Raw genomic sequence first — 26,645 nt, 5'->3', positions numbered from 1 at the left:
GGAACCACGGAGCCACCAGAGGGCGCGCGATCCCGCCCCAACCAACTTCCCGCTGAGGTGCCAGAAGCAGCGAGGAGCTTCAACTTCCTCAGGGCAGCACGAGGGTCGTGTTAACTTGGTGTTCTTCATTGGTGAGTAAAAAGCTCCTGTCCACGGCCCTGAGTGCCAAGGAGTGAGTCTTTAGAGCACTCAGCAGAGGAAGAAATCCATCTAGAAAAATAAAACCCCCAAATCTCACTGTTTGGAGTACACCCTAACATCATTGTCAATGTCCAAGATACAGTGGCTGCTAATATATATTCTTACAGTGGCCTCTAATATAATAATCACACTGTGCCCTACATTACTATGATATCCACACCGTGCCCTAACACCCATATAATATTCACACCATGCCCTAACACTGATGTAATCCACACCATCGCTTCCAATGCTAATGTAATAATATCCACACCATGCCCTAACACTGATCTAATCCACACCATCGCTTCCAATGCTAATGTAATAATATCCACACCATGCCCTATCAGTGATCTAGTCCACACCATCGCTTCCAATACTAATGTCATAATATCCACACCATGCCCTATCACTGATCTAGTCCACACCATCGCTTCCAATACTAATGTAATAATATCCACACCATGCCCTATCACTGATCTAGTCCACACCATCTCTTCCAATATTAATGAAATAATATCCACACCATGCCCTATCACTGATCTAATCCACACCATCGCTTCCAATGCTAATGTAATAATATCCATGCTTCGCCCTATCACTGATCTAATCCACACCATCGCTTCCAATACTAATGTAGTAATATCCACACCGTGCCCTATCACCGATCTAGTCCACACCATCGCTTCCAATACTAATGTAATAATATCCACACCATGCCCTATCACTGATCTAATCCACACCATTGCTTCCAATACTAATGTAATAATATCCACACCATGCCCTATCACTGATCTAATCCACACCATCGCTTCCAATACGAACGTAGTAATATCCACACCATGCCCTAACACTGATCTAGTCCACACCATTGCTTCCAATACTAACGTAGTAATATCGACACTATGCCCTATCACTGATCTAATTCACACCATCGCTTCCAATACTAATGTAATAATATCCACACCATGCCCTATCACTGATCTAATCCACACAATCTAATCCACACAGTTTTATTTGGGTTTTTAGTTTTCTTAGTGTTCGTTTGAAGAGTTCTTTGTGTATTTTCAATACAGGTTTTAAAATCACGTTTGTATTTTGTAAATATCTTCTCACAGTGTGTCTTGTCTTTTTGTTCTCTGAATAGGGTTTTTCATAGTAGAAAATTTAGTTTTATAAAGTCTGTTCTCAGTATTTTCACGAATTGGCACTTGATGCTGTGTGTTAAAACTCAACACCAGATCCAATGTCTCTTAGGTTTTCTTTTAGATTGTTTATAGTTTTGCCTTTGAAGTTGTAGTCTCTGGACTATTTTGAGTAGGTTTTTCTGTTTTAATTTGTGTATAGAGTCATTTCATTCTATATGGCTTCCAAATAATTCTTCCACCACCATTTATGGGAAGGGTATGGATATAGTGGCCTTTACTTCGGTTTGAATTTCCAAAATTATGACACTGAATAAACTGAATATTGAATTTTATAGGTATTTCAGGACAGCCAGGAGGGGGCGCACATCCGCCGAGAAACTGAGCAAGAGCGTCTGTGCTGAACCACGGAGCCACCAGAGGGCGCGCGATCCCGCCCCAACCAACTTCCCGCTGAGGTGCCAGAAGCAGCGAGGAGCTTCAACTTCCTCAGGGCAGCACGAGGGTCGTGTTAACTTGGTGTTCTTCATTGGTGAGTAAAAAGCTCCTGTCCACGGCCCTGAGTGCCAAGGAGTGAGTCTTTAGAGCACTCAGCAGAGGAAGAAATCCATCTAGAAAAATAAAACCCCCAAATCTCACTGTTTGGAGTACACCCTAACATCATTGTCAATGTCCAAGACACAGTGGCTGCTAATATATATTCTTACAGTGGCCTCTAATATAATGATCACACTGTGCCCTACATTACCATGATATTCACACCGTGCCCTAACACCCATATAATATTCACACCATGCCCTAACACTGATGTAATCCACACCATCGCTTCCAATACTAATGTAATAATATCCACACCATGCCCTATGACTGATCTAGTCCACACCATCGCTTCCAATACTAATGTAATAATATCCACACCATGCCCTATCACTGATCTAATCCGCACCATCGCTTCCAATACTAATGTAATAATATCCACACCATGCCGTATCACTGATCGAATCCACACCATCGCTTCCAATACTAATGTAATAATATCCACACCATGCCCTAACACTGATCTAGTGCACAACACTGCTTCCAGTACTAATGTAATAATATCCACACCATGCCCTATCACTGATCTAATCCACATCATCGCTTCCAATACTAATGTAATAATATCCACACGATGCCCTATCATTGACATACTCCCCACCATCGCTTCCAATACTCATGTAATAATATCCACACCATGCCCTAACACTGATCTAATTCACACCATCGCTTCCAATACTAATGTAATAATATCCACACCATGCCCTATCACTGATGTAGTGAACACCATCGCTTCCAATACTAATGTAATAATATCCACACCATGCCCTATCACTGATCTAGTCCACACCATCGCTTCCAATACTAATGTAATAATATCCAAACCATGCCCTATCACTGATCTAGTTCACACCATCGCTTCCAATACTAATGTAGTAATATCCACACCATGCCGTATCACTGATCTAGTACACATCATCGCTTCCAATACTAATGTAGTAATATCCACACCATGCCCTATCACTGATCTAGTCCACAGCATCGCTTCCAATACTAATGTAGTAATATCCACACCATGCCCTAACACTGATCTAGTCCTCACCATCGCTTCCAATACTAATGTAGTAATATCCACACCGTGCCCTATCACTGATCTAGTCGAGACCATCGCTTCCAATACCAATGTAATAATATCCCCACTATGCCTTATCACTGATCTAATCCACACCATCGCTTCCAATGCTAATGTAATAGTATCCACACCATGCCCTAACACTGATCTAGTCATCTAGTCCACACCGTCTCTTCCAATACTAATGTAGTAATATCCCCACCATGCCCTATCACTGATCTAATCCACACCATCGCTTCCAATACTGGTGTAGTAATATACCCACCATGCCCTATCACTGATCTAATGCACACCATCGCTTCCAATACTAACGTAGGAATACCCACACCATGCCCTATCACGGATCTAATCCACACCATCGCTTCCAATGCTAATGTAGTAATATCCACACCATGCCCTATCACTGATCTAATCCACACGATCCCTTCCAATACTAATGTAATAATATCCCCACCATGCCCTATCACTGATCTATTCCACACCATCGCTTTCAATACTAATCTAGTAACATCCTCACCTTGCCTTATCACTGATCTAATCCACACCATCGCTTCCAATACTAATGTGATAATATCCCCACCATGCCCTATCACTGATCTAATCCACAGCATCGCTTCCAGTACTAATGTAATAATATCCACACCATGCCCTAACACTGATCTAGTCCACACCATCGCTTTCAATGCTAATGTAGTAATATCCACACCATGCCCTATCACTGATCTAGTCCACACCATCGCTTCTAATACTAATGTAGTAATATCCACACCATGCCCTATCACTGATCTAATCCACACCATCGCTTCCAATACTAATGTAGTAATATCCACACCATGCCTTATCACTGATCTAGTCCACACCATCGCTTCCAATGCTAATGTAGTAATATCCGCACCATGCCCTATCACTGATCTCATCCACACCATCGCTTCCAATACCAATGTAGTAATATCCACACCATGCCCTATCACTGATCGAATCCACACCATCGCTTCCAATACTAATGTAATAATATCCACACCATGCCCTATCACTGATCTAGTCCACACCATCGCTTCCAATACTAATGTAATAATATCCACACCATGCCCTATCACTGATCTAGTACACACCATCGCTTCCAATACAGCTTCCGTGCCCTTCTGTTTTGTAGTTTTGGTAGGGACGGGGTGGGGTTGGGGCTAGGGTGGGGGGTTTTGGCTGTGTTGCCCTGAGGTCAAAGTGATCCGCCTGCCTCTGCTGCCAAAGTGCTGGGATTAGAGGCGTGCACCACTGCACCTGGCTGCTGTAAAGTCTTATTTCACACAGCTGAGACATGTTTTAGGAAGTTTGCTAAAAGACCCCTGGAGACCTCCTTATTGTGACCTCCCTGTTATTGTGTTTAATTTGATTGAACTTTTCTGCCCTCCTGCTTTTCAGCTTCTCTAATAGTCTCCCATTAAACCAATTCTAAGAACCACCAAAAAAGGGAAATTTTTTCTTGAAAGCAATAAAATGGTATGGACTGTTAGAATGTAAAATATATGAAATCAGTCATTATACGTTAGTGCTGCTCTGACATAGGGACGTATTATTGAGAAGGAACTTTTGCTTGATTTTCAGAGAAATGGAATCCTCGTATCGCTGATCTATGTAAACAAATTGAAGAATTGTCTGAAAGAAAATATGGTATGTCTAAACTGGAAAAGTCCTGTAATCTTATGTTCATGGGCGTTTACACAATGGAGTTACTGTTCATCATGGGGGTACCGTGGAAAAGCCCAGGGCTGCCGGCGAGTCATGCCATCCTTACACGTTTCTCCTTGTAAGGTGCTTTGTAGTGTCTACACACTTTGTTTCTAGATTGCTGCAAAGCTGAGGAAAAGTTGTATTTCTTTAGTTATTAGTTAGCATTTCTTTTAAACTTTCAGTATGGAGATTGGAAATTTATTTACATATTTATTGCAAAGCCCTGGATCTTAGGGATTTCATTGAATTATTTATTTATTTTTTTTGAGACGGAGCCTCGCTCTGTCGCCCAGGCTGGAGTGCAGTGGCATGATCTCGGCTCACTGCAACCTCCGCCTCCCGGGTTCAAGCAGTTCTCTGCCTCAGCCTCCCGAGCAGCTAGGATTACAGGCACCAGCCACCACGCCTGGCTGATTTTTGTATTTTTAGTAGAGACGGGGTTTCATGATCTTGGCTAGGCTGGTCTTGAACTGCTGACCTCCTGATCCACTCACCTCAGCCTCCCAAAGTGCTGGGATTACAGGTGTGAGCTGCCATGCCTGGCCAAATACTATTTTTTTAAATGAATTGTTTCTCTTAGTCTGCTTTGTTAAATTTGGAATTCATCTGGGCGCGGTGGCTCACACCTGTAATCCCAGCACTTTGGGAGGCCAAGGCAGGCAGATATCTAGGTTGGGAGTTCGAGACCAGCCTGACCAACATGGAGAAACCCCGTCTCTACTAAAAATACAAAATTAGACGGGTGTGGTGGTGCATGTCTGTAATCCAAGCTATTCGGGAGGCCAAGGCAGGAGAATCGCTTGAACCCAGGAGGCAGAGGTTGCGGTGAGCCGAGGTTGCACCATTGCACTCTAGCCTGGGCAAAAAGAGCAAAACTCCATCTCAAAATAAATAAATAAAATGTTCAGTACTCACCAAGGTGCCCCTATTGTCTCTACTTTTATCTTGATGCATCACTGAATTGATGTTAGATTTCAAATTCATCGTTGCCCTGATACTATTCTATCCTGAAGCCACCTTTATATAGTGATGAAAGAAATTAGCGATTTGTTATTATCCTCTCTCTGTTGGTATACATCAAATGCTCACCTAAAAAGAGCAACAACCAGTGGAAAACATGTTTTCATTTGGGTGACTATTTACTTGTAACCTATTAGCAAACTATAAAATTGTATGATATGCAGAATTTTAACTGAATTGCTTTAAGTGAACATTTAAACATGATAAACAATATTGATGGTATTTATGTTAATGTACTTAAAATGAACATTTTTCTTCATGATGAGTAATATAACCTACTCCTCAATGAAAACCTAGCACTAAATTTGCTAATGAATTCAGTAACATTTCCATAATATTTTTAGTTACATGGTTAAGGTTCTCTTAGTGTTTCTCCCACTTTTTAATAGCTTATGCCTTTTTCACCTTTGGTTTTTTTTTGGTTCATTTTAAAGCAAAAATCTCACAACATGTGATATCTGGAAACACTGTAACCTAGTGGTAAGACCATAGGCCCTGGGGACACAGGCTGGCTACGTCTCTTCTCCTGTCTGAGCTTTAGTATCCTCTTTTGCGGTCATGAGAACTGAAGATCTGTCCCGAAGATTTGATAAGATAGTAAAGTGCTTCACATAATACCAGACATATAAATACACAGTAAATGCTTCCTCCTTATATTTTTATTGATTGATTGATTGAGACAGAATCTTGCTCTCTTGCCCAGGCTGGAACGCAGTGGCGTGATAATGGTTTCTGCAACCTCCACCTCCTGGGTTCAGGCAATTCTCCTGCCTCAGCCTCCCGAGTAGCTGGGATTACAGGTGCCTGCCACCATGCCCAGCTAATTATTGTACTTTTAGTACAGACGTGGTTTTACCCTGTTGGCCAGGCTGGTCTCGAACTCCTGACCTCATGATCTGCCTGCCTCGGCCTCCCAAACTGCTGGGATTACAGGTGTGAGCCACTGTGCCCAGCCTGTCTTTTCTCTTCACACCCGCAGTTCATGATGAAATATTAAATATGCACTAGTGGATATTACTTTGCTGAATATTGCCTAGTGAATATTAAGTATTTATTCTCACCTTTCAGACATGAACTTATGAATTCAACAGGTGAAGATTTAGAACTTGATAAATCAACTTTGTGAGGTACGTCTTCAGTCTTAAGTCAGATTAGAAGATTATGTGAGGTGATTATCACTTAACATTGATTTAATGGTAGCTTCCACATGAAATAGTATGCCTCTAAGTATTAATTATGTCCTAGGACAGGAGAATTCATGTTGTCAAAATTCTCATACTCTCTAGAACAATAAACTCATTTTCTTTTTATTAGTAAATATTGCATTTATGGGTAGACAAAACTGAACGAACAATATTTGTTCTACTTTTGAGATGCAAGATTCATCTGGCATAATGCATTGAACAGGTTATTATTGAAGTCTACACCAGTCAACTGAATAAGCATTCATCAAATGTCCATGATATGCAGGACATAAGTTTTCTTTTAGAGTATGGAACCATGCATATTATCTTTTAATTAGATGATTTAGTTAGATGTGTTTTTAAAGAACTAGAAATATAATTGATTTTCTTGTTTTGGCTCTGGAGTGGAGTGGGGACGAAACAGAATGGATCCACACTGTTTAGATTTACTAAAATGGAAGGATTGCAGCAAGATCATATCCCTAGTCTCCCCATAGCAAATGTCACCTGCTAGCTGTTTTTTTTTTTTTTTTTTTTTTTGGAGGTTGAAGTTTTGTTCTGTCGCCCACGCTGGAGTGCAGTGGTATGATCTCAGCTCATGGCAAGCTCACCTCCTGGGTTCAAGCAATTCTCCCTGCCTCAGCCTCCTAAGTAGCTGGGATTACAGGCCTCTGCCACCACACCTGCCTAATTTTTGTATTTGTAGTAGAGTTGGGGTTTCACCATGTTGGCCAGGCTGGCCTTGAACTCCTGACTTCAGGAGATTCACCTGCCTCAGCCTCCCAAAGTGCTTGGGATTATGGGTGTGTCACTGCACTTGGATTTAATGGGATATTTCACTACAGACTTTGGTAAACAGAATATTAGCATTTTTGATGTTCTTTTTATTTTACTCATACTATTTTTCTTTGGACTCAATCACAATAACAGAATTAAAGATCAAAGTGTAAAAGTTAAAGACCAGTACAGATTCAATAATTATTCTTTTCTACATACTGTGTTTAAATGATATCCCTTTTTCTTTTTGTTCTTATAGCTCGAGCTGTAAAAGCCAAAGGTCCGGTGATGATCCCATACCCTTTTTTCCAGTCTCATGTTGAAGATTTTTATGTAGAAGGCCTTCCCAAAGGAATTTTTTTTTTTTTTTTTGAGATGGAGTTTTCACTCTTATCGCCCAGGCTGGGGTGCAATGGCGCAACCTTGCTGGTCACTGCAACCTCTGCCTCCTGGGTTCAAGAAATTCTCCTGCCTTAGCCTCCCAAGTCGCTGGGATTACATGTGCCCACCACCACACCAGGCTAATTTTTGTATTTTTAGTGGAGATGGGGTTTCACCATGTTGGCCGGGCCAGTCTCGAACTCCTGACGTCAAGTGATCTTCCCGCCTCGACTCCTGACATCAAGTGATCTTCCCGCCTCGGCCTCCCATAGTGCTGAGATTACAGACGTGAACCCATGCCTGGCCAGGAATTTTGTTTTTTAGGAAGGCTTTCTACTAATGGAATTCCTGGCCTTGAGAGGATGTTACTTTCGAAGGAAAGGATTTTTTTGTTATTAAAAGGTAAGATTCCTGAATTCTTATTGGACTGTTGTCTCTGTTATGAGTAATCCATCTTTAGTCATTCACCACTAGGGTTGTATTTAATTAAGTCTGAGTTATTTTATGGTGGTTTTGTTTTGTTTTGTTTTGTGTTTACCGAATTTTGTTCTCATTGCCGTGGCTTGAGGGCAATGACGTGATCTCAGGTCACCACATTCTCTGCCTTCCAGGTTCAAGGAATTCTCCTGCCTCAGCCTCGTTAGTAGCTGGATTTACAGGCATGCGCCACCGTGCCTGGCTAATTTTTTGTATTTTTAGTAGAGATGGTGTTTCACCATGTTGACCAGGCTGGTCTAGAACTCCTGACCTTGGGTGATCCACCTGCCTCGGCCTCCCAAAGTGCTGGGATTACAGGCATGAGCCACTGCGCCCAGCCAGGGCCTGCTTCTTTCTCTTTTTCTTTTTTTTTCATTAGCAGCTTAAAATTGGTGCCTTATTCAGACACAAGCAAAAGGACATTAGCCCAGCTTTGGAAATAGGTGAGAGCCCATCTATGATTTTCCTAGTTTCTCCTCCCCCTTTGCTTTTTGCTCTCTTGTTAGTATATTAATTGTTTTCACTCTCTGAATCTTTTTTCCCCATTTCTTTGGCAGACATTTTTACTTGTCTTGGAAGAGTAGGTGAAGAGCTGTTTTTAGGACTCTTTGAAAGGGTACAGTATGGGTGACAGTCTTGGCTAATGGTAACATCCAGGGAGCTGGGGTCAGCGTGAGCTGGAATCAGTTCAAATTAGCAAAGCACTGGCACTCAGTGGCAGGAATACAAGTGACTGCAAAGTGTTAAACACATCTGGAAAGGGATACTGACATCATCCTCAGAATCTGTGGGGAGTTCACATAGCCAGTTAAGACCCATTCCTCTTTGACCCTATAAAGATTCTTTAAAGAATAATACCCTTAGTGGTTTTCTAGCCAGCTTGCCTGCTCATTTATCTTTGAGGACGACATGCCTTGTGGAGCTCCACAGGCCCCAGAGGGGTGTGGATTCTGCATTTAAAAGTGCTGAAGCTGAGAGACTGGGTCTTGGTGGACCCCGAGAGGTCTGTTTCTCCTCTACTCATTGTTCCTTTTTTTCCCAACAGCTGGCATTGCTGTTTAAATGGGTTGTTCTTTGCTGTTTTAAGTTGTTTCATAGTGGTGTGTCAGGATTTGGGTTTTCTTAATACTTTCCAAGCTGGTGACTTGAGTGGTGGTTAGGGAGGAAATGTTTTAGGGCTGTTCTGGAGCTATTGAGGTCAGGTGTCTAGATACTCCCAGCTTGTCTGTTGAGGAGAATGCTGTTCTCATTGTGCTGCCTTTGGTGGTGCTGTGTGTGGCTCTTTAGATGTGGGTGGAGGTGAGCTGGGGGAGTTAATGAGATCTTTTTTAGGTGCTTTTGATAAAGTAGCCTGCACTACAGGATTCACTGTGATTTTTTTTCCTTAACCTATGCATTTCTCTCTGCTAGCTTTTGCTGTCTTTCTCATGCCTTTGATTTTCCCAGCTCCTCTTAGTTGAATTAACCTAAGTGCTCCGCTATGGTTTAAATGTGTCCCCCAAAGTTTATGTCCTGGAAACTCAATCCTCAATGCAACAGTTGGGATGTGGGGCCTAATAAAATAGCCTTCATGAATGAGTTAATGTTGTTATTGTGGTAATAGATTAGTAATCACAGAGTGGGCTTATTATAAAACAGAGTTCAGCCCCTTTTGCCCTCTTGCTTTCTTGCACTCTCTTTTCCTTCTGCCTTCTGTAGTGGGATGATGCAGCAAGAAGACCCTTACCAGATGCAGGCCCCTCAACCTTGGACTTCCTAACATCCAGAACTGTTAAGAAATAAAATTTATTCCTTTCCTTTGCTTTTCTTCCTCCTTTCCCTTCTCTTCCCTTTTCTTCCCTTCCCCTCCCTCCCTCTCTCCCTCCCTCCCTCCCTCCTTCCCTCCCTTCCTCCTTCCCTCTTTCTCTCTTTCCCTTCCTTCCTTTCCTTCCCTCCTTCCCTTTTTCCCTCCTTCCCTCCTTCCTTCCTTTTTTCTTTCCTTCCTTTTTTCCTTTTTATAAATTATGCAGTCTGTGGTATTCTTTTATAGAAGCATGAAATGGACAAAGACTCCATTTTCAAGAGCAAGCACTTTTGTAGTTTCTGAGCGAATTATGACTGCAAAGGAAGTTCTATAGGTAGCCTCAGATCCACTACCTAGGAAGCATGCTACCAAGCAGACCTAGGATCTAGGATTTGATCAAGTGCTGGGCAACATGATACCTCTGCAATTTAGCACTTCCCTATATACCTCCAGTTGGCTCAGCCCATTAGGGCTAAAACTACCCCTCATATCCTGGTGTCTCTTGTAGGCAGAAGCCTTGCCTAAACCCTAAGCTGCTTGGCTCACATTCTGTCTTGTGTTTTTTTTGTAGGGGGTTCAAATATACACAAAAGAAATATGTTGAACCTCCATGCACCCAACCCGCAGATTAAGCAGTTACCTCCATTTTTCCAGATTTGTTTCATCTGCTTCAATCTCCCTAAAAATTTATGTTTGTACAGGAGAGACTGAATAAATAGCTAATTCTCCACCCTACCTCTCATCTTAAGTCACTTTTCAGAGTAGTAAGTTAGTGACCTAGTAACCTTCCCTCTAATGACCAGTAGTTTTTTTTTTGAATACCATTATGAACTCATAGATTATTGTTTGCATTTTATGTGTTTCAGGCCATTGCAGTCTTTATTGTTTTGGATGCTTACATTGTCTCATCTAGGTTAATAATTACTCTTCAAGTTGACTTTCATGTCTTTTTGATGTGATCCTGTTGGACTTTGATGGCTTCCTTGCTTTCTGGCAAAAAAGATGTTCCAGGATCAATATACTGCACCATACATGGAGTCAGCCATTTCTCTAGGGAACCTTGATTCCTTTTAGTAGAGAACACAGTTTGAGGTCTTGGACTGAATGACTTTTGTGAACCTCCTCTCCTGAGACTACAGCCTGCATCCCTGCATATAGCCCATTTGGAGCTCTTGCTGGGCACCAACAGATCTCCTAAAACTGCTATATAGTTCTGCCTCACTCTTACAAAGATTCATCTCTTGAGAGTTTTGTGCTCTACCCCCAGATGTGGTCTTTCTGGTTCTGAAGCTTTTGCTTCAGTCACCCTGAATTTTGCCAGCCCTATGCATGCTATACCTTGGATTGCCAACTTGCCCTCACTGAAGCCAGTTTCTCTGGTTAGAATAGTTGCCCAAACCCATGCCTAATACTCTAGTAAACAAGGTTCTACCTAAGTTCATCAGCCTCCATAAGTTCTGGAATTACAGGCTGCCACCATGCCCGGCCTTCACCAACATTTGCCGTTATCTTTTTTTTTTTCTTCCTTTATACCTTAAAGCAGTATAAGAACAAGTGTCTTCAATTATAGGAAACAGTATAATCCCAGGGCATTGGGAGGCTAAGACAGGAAGATGTCTAGATGCCAGGAGTTTTTTTTTTGTTGTTGTTGTTTTGTTTTTGTTGTTGTTGTTGTTTTTGACAGAGTCTTGCTCTGTCACCCAGGGTGGAGTGCAGTGATGGGGTCCACTGCAACCTCCACCTCCCAGGTTCAAGTGATTCTCCTGCCTCAGCCTCCTGAGTAGGTGAGACTACAGGTACACGCCACTACTGCCCAGCTAATTTTTGTATTTTTGATAGAGTCAGAGTTTCACCATGTTGGCCAGGCTGGTCTCGAACTCCAGACTTCAGGTGATTTGCCTGCCTTAGCTTCCCAAAGTGCTGGGATTACAAGCATGAGCCACCATGCCCAGCCTGATGCCAGGAGTTTTAGACTAGCCTGGGCAACATAGCAAGACCTTGTCTCTACAGAATATTTAAAAATTAGCCAAATGTGGTGGTGCCTGTGTATAGTCTCTCTCCCTCTCTTTTTTTTTTCTTTCTAACTTTTTGTGACATGGTCTGGCTCTGTCACCCAGGCTGAAGTGCAGTGGTGTGATCATGGCTCACTGCAGCCTGAAACTCCTGGGATCAAGTGATCAATCCTCCCACCTCATCCTACCAAGTAGTAGGGACCACAGGTGTATGCCACCCAGGTCTTGCTGTGTTGTCCAGGCTGGTCTTGAGCTCCTGGCCTCAAGCAATCCTCTCACCTTGGCCCCCCACAGTGCAAGGATTACAGGTATGAGCCACCATGCCTGGCCCCTACCCTGCCTACTGAGAACCAAAAGAAGGACCCAAATTCTCCTTAGCTCAACTCGAGCCATTTCCTGATTGCTTCATCAGCAAGGAGCTAGTTATTGGGCTGTCCAGGCCTCCCAAGCAGCACAGAAATGAGGTGAAGGAGTTTTCCTGTTGCTCCACTCTGTAAGGAGTTGGAGGGTGATGTTTACTCATTTGCAGAGAGAGATGCCTTGTAGGCACCTCAGGATGGAGAGGACCCTGATTCCAATGTCCTTTTTTCCTTCAGAAACAGGACCTTGCCCTGTCACTCAGGATGGAGTTCAGTGCTCCTATCATGGCTCATTATAGCCTCAAACTCCCAGGCTGAAGCAATCCTACCATGTCAGCCTTCCCGTAGCTGGGACTACAGGTAAGCATCGTGACACTCAGTGAATTTTGTTTTTATTTTGTTGTAGAGATGGGACCTCAGTATGTTGCCACGGCTGACCTTGAACTCCTGCACTCAAGGGATTTTCCTGCCCTGGCCTCCCAAAGTATTGGTATTACAGGCATGAGCCATTGTGCCCACCGTCTCTGGTTCTTAACCTTCTGCCTCCCTCTTCCAGTTTTAAAGAATGCTTGTAATTACATGGGCTCTCCTAGATACTCCAGGATAATCTTGTTTTAAGGTCAGCTGATGAGCAACATTAATTTTATCTGCACTCTTAATTCCCCCTTCCTGTGTAATTGTGCTGTGTAACATAGGACATGAGCAATTGGTGGTGGTGGGGGTTATTACTTTGGCCACCACAGTAACTATTTTATGCCAGGTACTCAGCTAAGCACTGGTGAATTAAGCATGAATAACACACACTCCCTAATCTCCATCCATTCATGGGAGGAGCACTTCACCTGCCATGCTCCTGAGAATCTCGGGAGTCAAAGAAGTCTATGAGGAGGTGATGCCAAAGCGGACAAGTGACAGAGGAGTCGAAGCTAGCTAGGAAGAGAGTAGAGGTTTAAGGGGAAGCATATTATAAGCAGAGGATATTACCCACTTCAGAGACTCCCAGAGGAGAAAGAGTGTGTGTTCAAGGGGCAGATGAGGCTCAGTTGGACTCCATAGCAGATGAAATGGAGAGGGGCAAGCAGTGAGGCTGCCTTGCAAGGCAGGGCAGAGCAGGGGCTGTTAAGGAGTTTGGACTTAATCCCTGAGGCAAGGAGAAGTGATGTAAATGGGGGAGTAACATGATGAGATTCATGGATTAGAGACATGGCTCAGGCTGCTATAGAGAAGGCACCAGGGAGAGCAGATGGCTCAATGGGTGTGCAGGAGACCTCCCTGAGTTTAGGGAGAGGTTTTTAAAACAGAAGAAGTTTGAGTAATTTAAATGATGATGGGAAGGAGCTAAAAGTGGGGGATAAGTTAAAGATACAGGAAAGTGGGAGGAAGAACCGACAAGTGAGGTTCCAGAGAGGGCAGGAGAAGAGGAGATTCCCATAGGGGGATTAACACTTTCTTTTCTTTTTTCTTTCTAAGACAGGGTCTCACTCTGTCGCCCAGGCTGGAGTGCAGTGGCACAATCTTGGCTCACTGTAGTGTAGACTTCCCAGGCTCAAGGGATTTCTCCCATCCCAGACTCCCAAGTAGCTGGAACTACGGGTGTGCACCACCACCACACCTGGCTAATGTCTCTTTTTTTTTGGTAGACACAGAGTCTCACTATTTAGCACTGATTGGTCTCCAACTCCTGGCCTCAAGCGATCCTCCTGCCTAGGCTTCCCAAATTGCTGGGATTACAGGCATGAGCCACAATGCCTGGCCTCTGCTAGTTCCGTATTCTCTAGAGTTGTCTTTACTTTATGCTAGTGTGTCCCTCATTGTGCTGATCCTCTGTAAAAATTAATACCTTTTTTTTTTTTGAGATGGAGTTTCACTCTTGTTGCCCAGGCTGGAGTGCAATGGCGCTATCTCGGCTCAGCGCAACCTCCACCTGCCGGGTTCAAGCGATTCTCCTGCCTCAGCCTCCCGAGTAGTTGGGATTTACAGGCATGTGCCACCATGCCCAGCTAATTTTGTATTTTTAGTAGAGATGGGGTTTCTCTATGCTGGTCAGGCTGGTCTCGAACTCCTGACCTCAGGTGATCTGTCTGCCTTGGCCTCCCAAAGTGCTGGGATTACAGGCATGAGCCATTTTGCCTGGCCCAAATTAATACTTTTTATATTAAATTTACATATATATATATATATATACACGTTTTTTCTTTTTGATACCAGGTCTCACACCATCACCCAGGCTGGAGTACAGTGGCACAACCTCTGCTCACTGCAGCCTCCACCTGCCAGGCTCAAGCAATTCTCCTGCCTCAGCCTCCCGAGTAGCTGGGATTACAGGTAAGTGCCACCACACCCAGCTGATTTTTGTGTTTTTTTGTAGAGACGAGGTTTCGCCGTGTTTCCCAGACTGTTCTCAAACTCCTGAGCTCAAAGCAGTCCACCCACCTTGGCCTCCCAGAGTGCTGGGATTACAGGTGTGAGCCATCTTGCTCATTCAAGTTTAAACTTTTGAGTGGTTTGTGTCTCCTGATTGGACTCCTACAAATACAGAATTGATGCTAGGAAGGGTACCAGGAGATAGACGCACACAGATGGGATTTGGGAATAGGTTTGGTTATCCAAGGAGCAGTGCTGAGCGCCTTGCTAATGGGATATGGGATGCTGGTGATTTCCGGGAAGTGAGCTCACAATGACTCAAGCTGCCACATACTGTTGATTGTGAAATGCCAGTTGAAGCATATGTCCTGCGAGCTTAGGGGTGCTACAAGTTGACCACTGCAGCAGTAAAGATGACTCTGAAGAATGGCGTGGGATGGATCCTTTCAAATGCACTTGAGCAGCGGTCTCCAACCACAGGGCCACAGAGCTGGAGGTGAGCAGCAGGTGAGTGAAGAGAAACTTCATCTGTGTTTCTAGCCCCTCCCATCGCTTGCATGACCACCTGAGCTCCATGTCCTGTCAGATCAGCAGCAGCATTAGATTCTCATAGGAGCACAAACTCTGTTGTGAAGTGTGCATGTGAGGGATCTAGGTTGTGTACTCCTTATGAGAATCTAATGCCTGATATTCTGTTACTGTCTCCCATCACCCCAGATGGACAGTCTAGTTGCAGGAAAACAAGCTCAGAGATCCCACTGAGTCTACGTTATAGTGAGTTGTAGAATCATTTCATTATATATTACTATGTAGTAATAATAGAAATAAAGTGCACAATATATGTAATTCACTTGAATCATCCTGAAATTATTCCCTCACTCCCAGTCTGTGGAAAAATTGTCTTCCACACATTCACTCTGTTTTTTGGTAGAGGCAGGGTCTTAATATATTGCCCAGGCTGATCTCAAACTCCTGGCCTCAAGTAATATACCTCTCTCAGCCTCCCAAAGTGCTGAGATTACAGGCATAAGCCACCACCCTCAACCAAGACTTTCTTAAACCAAATAAAAATTAAGTGAGATTACTTGAGCCCAGGTGGTCAAGGCTGCAGTGAGCCTGATTGCACCACTGCACTCCAGCCTAGGTGACAGAATGAGACTGTCTCAAAAAATAAAATAAAATACAAATTAACCCTTTATGACATTCCCAGTAACTTCCTAAGTGTTCCCCAGAAGTCTTTGAATTCTGTTTAATTTTCACATAACATTTAAGACATTTAAGAATTTATGTCTGTCTGTGTCATCCGTTTATGTCAAAAGATGTCTTTTTGTCAGTTCCAGCTGGATCTACCATGAAGGACTTCTGAATCCAGGAAGAGAGACTGACTGGGCAACATGTTATTCAGGTACAAAAAGATTTGGACTGTAACTTAAAAATGATCAAATAATAGTGCATGCATCAAGTGCAATGGGAAGCTCTTCTGGAGAGTGAGAGAAGCTTCCAGTTAAGGTGACATTGAAGCCAAGTCCTGAAAGATGAGGAAGAGTTGTATGGGAGTGGGGAGGGAAGGAGGAGGTGGAGGGATGGGGAATGGGCCGGGATGGGATAGCGCAAACTGCCCGGGAAGGGAAACCAGCACCGTACAGACCTGAATGACGAAGATGGCGTATTTTGTTCAGGGAATGGTGAATTAAGTGTGGCAGGAATGCTTTGTAGACACAGTAATTTGCTTGTATGGAATTTTGCCTGAGAGACCTCATTGCAGTTTCTGATTTTTTGATGTCTTCATCCATCACTGTCCTTGTCAAATAGTTTGGAACAGGTATAATGATCACAATAACCCCAAGCATAATATTTCGTTAATTCTCACAGAATCACAAGTAGGTGCCACAGTTATCTCCATTTTATGAATGGAGTGATGAAGCCTTAGGAATAATGAATGATTTGCGCAGGCTCACCTGGATATTAAGACTGAGTCAAATGTTGGGTCTGGTCTGACTTTAATGTTTGCTTTGTTCATGAGCACCACATATTGCCTCTCCTATGCAGTTAAGCAGGTAGGTGACAGAAAAGCCCATGTTTGTCTCTACTCACACACTTCTGACTGAATGTATGTATGGAGTTTCTACACCAAATTCTTCAGTGCTCTGGATATTAACTGGGTATCCCATGACTTTATTCTGACACTACCTGGAGTTAGCACAGACCCCACAAGTTAGGGGCTCAGTCCCACGAGGCCATCCTCACTTCAGATGCCAATGGCAAGTCCTAAGTTGTCACCATACTTTTGACCAACCTGTTACCAATCGGGGGTTCCCATAACTGTCTTCTTGGGTTTAATAATTTGCTAGAACAGTTTACGGAACTCAGAAAAACAGTTTATTTTCTTTTTTTCTGAGAGAGAGGGTCTTATTTTGTTGCCCAGGCTGGTGTGCAATGGTGCAGTCATAGCTCATTGCAGCCTTGATTGTCTGGGCTCCAGTGGTTCTCCCACCTCAGGCTCCTTAGTAGCCGAGACTACATGCCTGCACCACCACATCTGGCTAGTTTCTTTTATTTTTTGTATAGATGGGGTCTTGTTGTGTTGGCCAGGCTGGCCACAAATTCCTGGTCTCAAGTGATCCTCCCACCTCAGCCTCTGAAAGTGCTGGGATTACAGATGTGAGCCACCACATCTGGCCAGTTCATTTCCTATTACTGGTTGATTGTGAAGGATACATCTCAGAAACAGTCAATGAAAGAGACGTGCATGCTGGATGCAGTGGCTCATGCCTGTAATCTCAGCACTTTGGGAGGACAAGGTGGGAGGATCGCTTAAACTCAGGAGTTTGAGACCAGCCTGGGCAACATGGTGAAAACCTGTCTCTATAAAAAATTAAAAAATAATAATGATAACCGGTGTGGTGTTGTGCACCTAGAGTTCCAACTACTAGGGAAGCTGAGATGAGAGGATACCTTGAGCTGGGGACTGGGGAGGCTTAGGTTACAGTAAGCTGAGATTGTGCCACTGCACTCTAGCTTGGACAAAAGAGCCTGATCCTGTCTCAAAAAAAAGAAAGATACCCAGGGCAAGTTAAGTTCGGAGGGGCACAGAGCTCCCATGCCCTCTGTTGAACATGCGACCCTCCCAGCATCTCCTGTGTCCAGCAACCCTGAAAGCTCTGCAAACCCCGTTCAGGGTGTTTATGGAGGCTTTATTATGCAAGCATGATTGATAAAATCTTTGGCTGTTGGTGATTAAGTCGGTCTCCAGCCCCTCTTCCTCCTGGAGTTCAGTGCATGAGGCTGAAAGTTCCAAGCCTCTTACCATGTGGTTGCGTGGTAATCAGCCCTCCTCTTGAGGAAATTTAGGAGCTTGCAGTCACCCAGTCATCTCAACAACATCCCCAAATGCATTCTTACCATGCTGGAGATCCCAAAGTTCTTAGAGGCTCTTGTGTTAGAAACCTGGGACCAAGACCAAATATTAAAACAAAAGATGTTCCTGTCACATCTATCACTGAGGTCTTTGTAAGAGCTTTAGAAGCTCTGTGCCACGAACCAGGGACAGAGATTAAATATATATTTCTTTTCTTTTTTTTGAGACAGAATCTCCTGTGTCATCCAGGCTGGAGTGCAGTGATGTGATCATAGCTCACTATAGCTTTGGCCTCCTGAGATCAGGCAATCCTCCCATCTCAACCTCCCAAGTAACTAGGACTACACATGCATGTCACCCATGCCCAGCTCATTTTTGTAGAGTCAGAGTTTTGCCATGGTGGCCAGGTTGGCCGTGTTGGCCAGATGGGGTCTTCTTTTGTTGCCCAGGCTGGCCACAAATTCCTGGGCTCAAGTGATCCTCCCACCTCGTCCTTGTAGAGATGAGATTGAGTTATGTTGTCCAGGCTGATCTCAAACTCCTGGGCAAAATCGATTGTCTCACCTCAGCCTCTCAAGGAGCTGGGACTACAGGCACATAGCACCATGTCGGGCTAATATTTATTTTTATTTTTTTCTAGAGGGGGTGGTCTCACTGTGTTTTTCGTGCTAGTTTCAAACTTCGGGCCTCAAGTGTTCCTCCTGCCTTGACCTCCCAAAGTGTTGGGATTCTGGGTGGGAGCCACCATGCCCAGCAATCAAAAGGGTCTTTATAAAAAAAAGAGAGTAGGAGACTCAGAATTGGAGCAGGAGATGTGGTGATGAAAGCAGAGGTAAGAGAGGGAGATTTGAAGATGCTTCACCTCTGGCTTTGAAGATGGAGTCAGGGGCCATGATCCAAGGAATGGGGGTGGCTTCTAGAAGCTGGAAAAGCCAAGGGAACATATTAGAGTCTCCAGAAGGAATGCAGCCCTGCTGACACCTTGACTTTAGCCTTAATAGACCTAGTTTGGGTTTCTGGCCCCTAGAACTGTAAGATGGTAGATTTGTGGTGCTTTAAGCCACTAAATGTAGGAAACTGCAAACTATGTTGCAGCAGCAAGAAGAAATGAACATGAAGCCAGGCATGATGGCTCATGCCGGTAATCCCAGCACTTTAGGAATTTAGGCAGGAGGATCACTTGAGGCCAGGAGTTCAAGACCAGTCTGGGCAACATAGTAAGACCTTGTCTCTACAAAAAATGAAAAAATTGGCCAGGCATGGTGGCTCACGCCTGTAATTCCAGCACTTTGGGAGGCCGAAGCGGGCAGATTACCTGAGGTCAGGAGTTCGACACCAGCCTGGCCAACATTGTGAAACCCCGGCTCTACTAAAAATACAAAAATTAGCTGGGCGTGGTGGCACACACCTGTAATCCCAGCTACTTGGAAGGCTGAGGCAGGAGAATCACTTGAATCTGGGAGGTGGAGGTTGCAGTGAGCCGGGATCGCACCGTTGCACTACAGCCTGGGCAAGAAGAGTGAAACTCTGTCTCAAAATAAAATAAAATAAAATAAAATACTAAAAAATTTAGCCAGGCATGGTGGCATGAACATGGAGTCCCAGGTACTCGGGAGGCTGAGGTGGGAGGATCGCTTGAGCCTGGAAATTTGAGGTTGCAGTGAGCTGTGATTTCGCCACTGCACTCCAGCCTTGGTGACAGTGAGATCTTGAAAAAAAGAAAGAAGAAAGTAAAGAAAGAAGAAATGAGCATGGTGGGCATGGGGACAGATGGCAATGTTAAATAGAATGGTCAGGGGTGGCCTCCTAAGTGAAAATTGAGTAAAGATTTGAAGGAGGGGAAGGAGGTGGCCAAGGTGCTGAGGGAAGAGGATTGTAGGCAGAAACAATAGAATAAACTGTCTGAGGTGTGTCTCTGGCTCTGGAAGGAGGCCCATGGAGCAGATGGAGAGAGGAAGAGAATTAGGGGAGGGAGCCAGGGAGTTGCTGGGTGGGGATCAGTACAGATCACATAAGCCCTGGGAGGTTATTGGTGGGGCTTTGGCTTTTACTCTGACTCAGATGGGAACTGCGGGAGGGTTCTGAGCAGAGAGGCGACATGATCTGTCTCCCGATTTAAAAGCATTCTCTGGCTGCTGAGTTGAGAAAGACTGTGGGAAGATGTGATAGAAGCATGGGGGCCAAGCTTTGGCAACATCCAGGCAGGAGATGATGGTGGTCCTGACCAGGGTCGTGGTGGTGTTGAGAGATGGTCAGAGGGGAGAAGTAGGGGAGGAGGCCAGGGAGTTGCTGGGTGGGGATCTTTAGTAGATGTCGAAGACAATCAACAGGATTTCCTGACAGACTGGATATGGGGTGTGAGAGAAGGCAGTGGTCAAGGTTGAGTTTGATTGTTACTGAAATTATTAAGTAATTTTAAAAAACACTACTGCCTTTCCCAATCCTACCAAGTATGGGATGCTAGATTAAAGAAATCTCTTCAGGCTCATTGCAATGGCTCATGCCTGTAGTCCCAGCTCTTTGGTAAGCAGAGGTGCGAGTATCTTTTAAGGGCAGGTGTTCAAGACCAGCCTGGACAACACAGCAAGATCTGCTCTTTACAAAAATATTTTTCAAAATTAAATAAATGTAGCTAGGCATGGTGATGTGTACTTGTAGTTTCAGCTACTCAGGAGGCTGAAGTGGGCAGATCTCTTGAGGTCAGGAGTTTGAGGCCAGCTTGGGCAACATAGCAAGAACCCTCACTCTACAAAAAAGTTAAAAAAATAACCAGGCATGGTGACACTCAACTGTACTAGCAGCTACTGGGGAACTGAGGCAGGAAGATGGCTTGAGCCCAGGAGGTCGAGGCTGCAGCTAGCTGTAAATGCACAGCTGCACTCCAGTCTGGGTGACAGAGCAGTACCTGTCTCACAATACAAATAAAAATACAAGTAAAATAATATCTCAAGTCAGAGCCTTTTGGCTCTGCAGCCCTTGAAACCCCTCAGCCGTGCAGTGGGGTTTGCGTCGCTGGGAATGAGGAGACCCCTGCCCGGTGTTGTTGCCTGACTAATCAGGGTTTTAAAACATACATTAATCGGGGTGGGCGCGGTGGCTCACACCTGTAATCCCAGCAATTAGGGAGACCCAGGCGGGTGGATCACCTGAGGTCAAGAGTTCAAGACCAGCCTTGCCAACATGGTGAAACTCCTTCTCTACAAAGAAAATACAATAATTAGCTGCACATGGTAGTGGACGCCTGTAATCCCAGCTACTTGGGAGGCTGAGGTAGGAGAATCACTTGAACCTGCGGGGCGGAGGTTGCAATGAGCTGAGATTGAGCCACTTCACTCCAGCCTCGGCAAAAGAACAAGACTTTGTCTCAAAGAAAAAAAAGTATTATATCAACATGTAATGGTTTTATTATTAATATGTAATGAATATTAAATATTTTTAAAATCTTATATCAACATGTAATGGCTTTAATATGTGATGAATAATATTTAAAAATTTGGGTCTTATTTTCTAGTTTTAATATAATTATCTACAGAAAGAAATAGTCTTAGAGATCTTCAATAAAGTTAAAAAAGGTAAAGGGATGTTAGACCCCAAAAGATTGAGAATTTCTAGTTTACAAATATTCAGACTAAGCCACACACAGCTTGCTACTTGAACTACTTTTTTTCTTTGTTTTTTATTGTAGGAGATGGGGTCTCACCCTGTCACCCAGGCTTGAGTACAGTAGTGCTATCACAGCTCACTGCAGCCTTGAACTCCTGGGCTAAGGGTACTCCTACCTGAGCCTCCTGAGTAGCTAGGACTGTAGGTATACATGACGATACTTGGCTAATTTTTAAATTGTTTTGTAGACATGGGGTCTCACTTTGTTGGCCAGGCTGGTGTCAAACTAATGGCCTCAAGTGACCCTTCCACCCCTGCCTCCCATCCTCGAGGTATGTGCCACCACAAGGAGCACTTGTTCAATTTTCTAAAGAAAAAATTTCTAAAGTAAGGCTGTGGGATGATGGCAGGAAGATAAAAGAAAAACAGAAGAATAAGTTAAAATGACTTATTCACACATATTCTTTTGACAGCAAGAAGAACTTTTAGTATATACATTCCTTACAAACAAACAAATGGCAGATAAACAACGTTGTATAGGAACTTCAACACACACTGTACAATATTCCCACTTTGCTGACATAAGTTATGGAAATTTCGTGGTTTACTTGAGTGTCGCTACCAGTATTTTGCTTCTGTGATGATTTTTATCAACTTCCTCATCTGTTAACTTCTCTCCAAGGTATGTCATGTCACGACATACTGCCGCTGCACGAACATGACCAGTGTCTTCCTATTAAACATGTAGAATGCTTTCCTAATTTCTCTTTTTACTCTCTGTCTTTGTGTTTTGCATTTTCCTTACTTTTGTTGTCAGAAACTCCAGAAAGTCAGTCGTACTAATTTATCACGATTTGCTTTATTAATTTATACTTTGCTTATATGGAATTTTGCCCAACAGACCTCATTACAATTTCTAACCTGTTTTATTTTGTTTTTTTTTCTGAGACAGGGTCTCCCTCTGTTGTCCAAGGCTGGAGGGTAGTAGTGCTATCGCAGCTGACTGCAGCCTCAACCTTCCAGGCTGAAGCGATCCTCCCATCTCAACCTCCCACGTGGCTGAGACTACAGGTGCTTGCCACTATGCCCAACTAATATTTGGAATTTTCGTATACGTGGATTCCAGAGGGGTGACAGCGAAACACGAGTAAGCATGGATTTTGGTATATGCAGAGATGGGGGGCTGGAACTAATTCTGTATACTGAGGGACGACGACTGTATATGTTTTTACAATTACGCTGTAGGATACATACTGTTGCGTAGCCTTGAAAATAATAATTTTTAATTGAGTGGAATAATAATAATAATATTGCTAAAAGTAGCAGCTGGCCAGGTGTGGTGGCTCACACTGGTAATCACAACACTTTGGGAGGCTGAGGCAGGAGGATGGCTTGAGGCCAAGAGTTTGCGATAGGCCTTGGAAACAAAGGGGGAGTCACCATCCCTACAGAAAAATACATGAATTAGCCTAGTGTGGTGGCATGTTCCTGTAGTCCCAGCTACTTGGGAGGCTGAGGTGGGAGGATCACTTGAGCCCAGGGAGGCTGAGACTGCAGTGAGTCATGATCAGGCCTCTGCACTCCAGCCTGGGTGACAGAGTGAGACCCTGTCTCAAAACAACAAAAAAGTAGCAGCTAACATCAACTGACCTTTTATACCAGGTGCCTATTGATATCATAGTTTAATTTCTTAGAACTGTTTCTTATTTCACTTACCAACTCTGTCTTCAGTTACTCCCAGATTTTTACTGTGTGTGTACAGATGACCTTTTGTTTAGATTGAATTGTCTCCCCAGAAGTAAGATTACTGTGAGTCATGGTGAATGGACATTCTCATTACCCTTGATGTAAATTGACAGGGTTTTGGGTGCCTCCCAGCTATAATCTTAGCACTTTGGGAGGCTAAGAGAGGAGGATTGCTTGAGGCCAAGAGTTGGAGGAGGCAGTATGGCAGTATGGTGAGACCCTGTCTCCATTATTTTAAAAAATTGACAGGCTTTACCCGGGAAGGCTTATACACAATTTAAACACCCCTCATAGTATAAGAAAGTGCCCATTTCACTGCACCTTTGCCAGCACAGGGTATTATAATTTAGTAAGTCATTTTTTGTTTGATTATTTTAAATAGATAAAAGACCTCATGTTACTTTACTTGTCACATTTCAACATCTTTTCTCAGCTTATTAGCTCTATCTCTTTTCTGTCTGTAAACGGTTGTTGTTGTTTTGTTCTTTGAGACAGGGTCTTGCTCTGTCACCAGGCTGTACTGTAGTGACATAATCATGCCTCGCTGCAGCCTTGACCTCCCAGGCTCAAACTTCAGCATTCCGAGTAGCTGGGACTACAAGTGTGCACCACCACTCCCAGCTAACTGTTTTCTTCTTTTGGATAGAGACAGGGTCTCACTGTGTTGTCCAGACCGGTCTCTAGCTCCTGGCCTTAAGCAATCCTCCTGCATTAGCTTCTCAAATTGCTGGGATTTCAGGCATGAGCCACCATGCCTGGCCTGGGCTAGTCCTGTATTCTCTAGAGTTCTCTTTACTTTGTGCTAGCCAATCTCTCATTATGCTGTTCACCTGTTATAATGAATAATTCTCCGTATTAAATTTTACCACTTTAAACTTTTGAGTGGTTTATGCTTCCTGATTGGACTCTGAGTAATATGTTAGGAAGGGTCCCAGGAGATAAACCCACACAGATGGGATTTGGGCATAGGTTTGGTTTCCCAGGGGGCAGTGCTGAGCTCTTTGCCAGTGGGAAATGGGATGCTGGTGATTTCCAGGAAGTGACCTCACAATGACTCAAGCTACCACTTACTGTTGATTGTGACGAAATGCCAGCTGAGGCACATGCCTTGGGAGCTAAGTGGTTGCTGCCCTTGACCACTATGAAGACTGGTGTGGGAAGGGTCGCTTTGGATGCACTTGAGCAGGGGTCCCCAACCCCTGAGCCATGGAGCCGTAAGGAGCCACACAGCAGGAGGTGAGTGGTGTCGAGTGAGGGAGTGAGGGAAGCTTCATCTGTATTTACAGCCACTCCCCTTTGCTCACATTCCCGCCTGAGCTCCACCTTCTCAGATGAGCAGCAGCGTTAGATTCTCATAGGAGAACGCACCCTGTTGTGAACCGTGCATGTGAGGGATCTGGGTTGTGCTGTCCTTATGAGAATCTAATACCTATTGATCTGTCACTTTCTCCCATCACGCTCAGGTGGGACCATCCAGTTTCAGGAAAACAAGCTTAACACGCCCACTGATTCTACATTATGGTGAGTTCTATAATTATTTTATTATAGATTGGATATCTAATAAATATATATTTATTATATATATTAATATGTTAAATATATTAATATATTAAATATATTATTATATATTGTAATAATGGAAATAAAGTGCCTAATAAATGTAAATGTGCTTAAATCTTTTGGCCCAGCTCCTACTTCCCGGCAGCCTCTCCAGGCCCAGAACTTTCTCCAGTCAGCCTCTACAGACCAAGTTCATGACTCACAATGGCCTATTTAGGCCCATACCCCACCTCATGGCAGTCTCTGCAGATGAGCCTACTGCCTCACAGCAGCCTCCACAGGCACAGCTCCATCGTTACAATGGCCTCTTTAGACCCAGCTCCTGCCTCCCAGCCTTCTCTCCAGGCCCTGAGCTTTCTCAAGTCGACCTCACCAGGCCCAGCTCATGCTTCTTTGCAGCCTCTCCAGGCCCAGCTCCTGCATCTTGGCCCCTCCAGGCCCAGCCTCTGCCTCCCGTCGGCCTCTACAGTCCCAACATCTACCTGACAGTAGATTCTTCAGGCCCAGCATCTGCCTCACTGTGGACCCCCCAAGCCAAGCTCCCAACCTTTCAGCAGCTTCTACACACCCAGCTCCCGCCTGCCAGTGGCCTCTTCAGGCCCATGGGGCTCATTCCTCACAACAGCCTTTCCAGTCCCAGTTTTTCCCTTCTGACGGCCTCTCTGGGCTGAGAACCTCCTCAAGTCGGCCTCTCCAGAGCACTTGCACCCTCCGGGCGTCCTCTCCGGGCCAAGCTCCTCTTCCTGGCTGTGTCTCCAGGCCCGACTCCTGCCTCTCAACAACCTCTTTGGACTCAGTGCCTACCCATCTCCTGGCGGCCTTGGTCGGCCCACAGCTTCCTCAAGCCAAGCTCCCCAGGCCCAGGTCAGGCCTCACGGTGGCCTCTCCAGGATGAGCTCCTGCCCTCCGATGGCACCTACAGGCCCCAAATTGTCTCCGGTCGGTGGGCTTCTCCACGCTAAGCTTGGGCCTCCCAGCGACCTCTGCAGGCCCAAGTTGTCCTGAAGTTGGCATCTTCCGGGCCTGCCTCCCAGCAAGTAAGCAAGCTCTTTTGGCTCAACTCCTGCCCAGCTCCCAACCGCCTTTGTAGGTCCTGAACTTTCTCCAGCTAAGTACTTCGGGCCTAATTCCTGCCGCCCGGTGGCCTGTACGGGCCCAGCAATGGTTGGAGAGTGGCCTCTGCAGGTCCCACTCTTGCATCCCAGGGGCCTCTCCAGGCCCAACTCTTGCCCCCACGGCGGCCTCCCGGGGCCAAGTCCCTGCCTGCCTCCCAGCAGCCCACGTGCGGCCCAGCTCCTC

At 44.6% G+C, this 26,645-nt stretch overlaps 1 long non-coding RNA gene across 3 annotated transcripts; it reads left to right on the top strand.

The window, feature by feature from the left end:
* The first annotated feature begins 1,710 nt into the window (after positions 1-1,710).
* LOC134758285 (uncharacterized) lies at positions 1,711-26,009 on the top strand. Of its 3 annotated transcripts, XR_010133288.1 has the most exons (11): positions 1,711-1,857; positions 4,597-4,662; positions 6,811-6,869; positions 7,963-8,486; positions 12,953-13,075; positions 14,924-15,177; positions 15,434-15,575; positions 16,420-16,484; positions 22,993-23,187; positions 25,250-25,307; positions 25,839-26,009. It is a non-coding gene; the product is annotated as an uncharacterized lncRNA (long non-coding RNA). The 3 variants fall into 3 exon arrangements; XR_010133287.1 differs by lacking the exons at positions 22,993-23,187; positions 25,250-25,307; positions 25,839-26,009 and adding an exon at positions 22,123-22,289 and having other exon boundaries at positions 1,714-1,857; XR_010133286.1 differs by lacking the exons at positions 22,993-23,187; positions 25,250-25,307; positions 25,839-26,009 and having other exon boundaries at positions 1,715-1,857; positions 16,420-16,641.
* Positions 26,010-26,645: the final 636 nt, after the last annotated feature.

The sequence above is a fragment of the Gorilla gorilla genome, chromosome 3 (genome assembly GCF_029281585.2).
Source record: "Gorilla gorilla gorilla isolate KB3781 chromosome 3, NHGRI_mGorGor1-v2.1_pri, whole genome shotgun sequence".
In the NCBI taxonomy this organism is placed as follows: domain Eukaryota; kingdom Metazoa; phylum Chordata; class Mammalia; order Primates; family Hominidae; genus Gorilla; species Gorilla gorilla.
The sequence above is the reverse complement of the archived record's forward strand: the minus strand, read 5'-3'. Positions and strand labels throughout refer to the sequence as shown.